Source organism: Oxyura jamaicensis, unplaced genomic scaffold, assembly GCF_011077185.1.
Source record: "Oxyura jamaicensis isolate SHBP4307 breed ruddy duck unplaced genomic scaffold, BPBGC_Ojam_1.0 oxyUn_random_OJ72858, whole genome shotgun sequence".
Classification (NCBI taxonomy): Eukaryota; Metazoa; Chordata; class Aves; order Anseriformes; family Anatidae; genus Oxyura; species Oxyura jamaicensis.
In genome coordinates, this window is record NW_023311288.1 from 2,102 (window position 1) to 2,901 (window position 800).

The window sequence follows — 800 nt, forward strand, 5'->3', positions numbered from 1 at the left end:
AGGTGGGATGAAGGAGAGAGAAGCAGCCTCTTTCCTGAGGCGCGTCACAATGCAGCGCACAGCAGTGTAAACCCACTAAATGCCACACAGAGTAACTTTGTATTGCTGCTCCGTGGGTGGTCAAAATGGCAGTTGTCTGTTCAGGGAGAGTGGGGAGTGTGTGTCTTTGGATAGAAGCAACCTGCCACTGGCCATGAATCTCAACCGCATCTTTAACTGGAGAGGGTGCCAGGGCTCAGTAAGCAAGAGACAGGGGCGGGGAGCACAGGGCAGGAGAAGAGGCACTGATGTTTCTCCTCTGGGGCTGGTAACACACAACAGGGAGGAAGGCCAGAAGGATGGTTGGAGTGCGGAAACCAATGGAGCCAAGAGGAAGACATTGGTCTGATAGGGTGAAAATGCGGTGAGGAAAGGTGTCTGAGTGCCAAAAGCTGCAGAGGTCCCACTGAGATTTGAACTCAGATCGCTGGATTCAGAGTCCAGAGTGCTCACCATTACACCATGGGACCCTGGGGCCACCTGCTGGGTCCCTGCTGTGAGCAAGTGATGGGACACCTGATGAGCTTCAACAAAAGGAGGAGCTGCCAGGACGACACAACACACCTTCCGATGCGTGTCACAACGTGGAATGCCTTCTTCCTCTGATGGCACTCAGGTGCCCTCTCTCCTGACCTCCTAACTCTTTCCACTGGAAACACAGCAGGCAAAACCTGCCCTCTCCCCTGCCTGCGAGTCATTCCCCACGCTTGGTGCACTGCCACGGCTATATGGACGTCCCTGACCTCGTTGCACAGTAAGTC

The 800-nt window shown here is 54.8% G+C and overlaps 1 non-coding gene across 1 annotated transcript; it reads right to left on the reverse strand.

The window, feature by feature from the left end:
* Positions 1–437: 437 nt before the first annotated feature.
* On the reverse strand, positions 438–509 carry TRNAQ-CUG. Its single transcript has one exon. It is a non-coding gene; the product is annotated as a tRNA-Gln (tRNA).
* Positions 510–800: the final 291 nt, after the last annotated feature.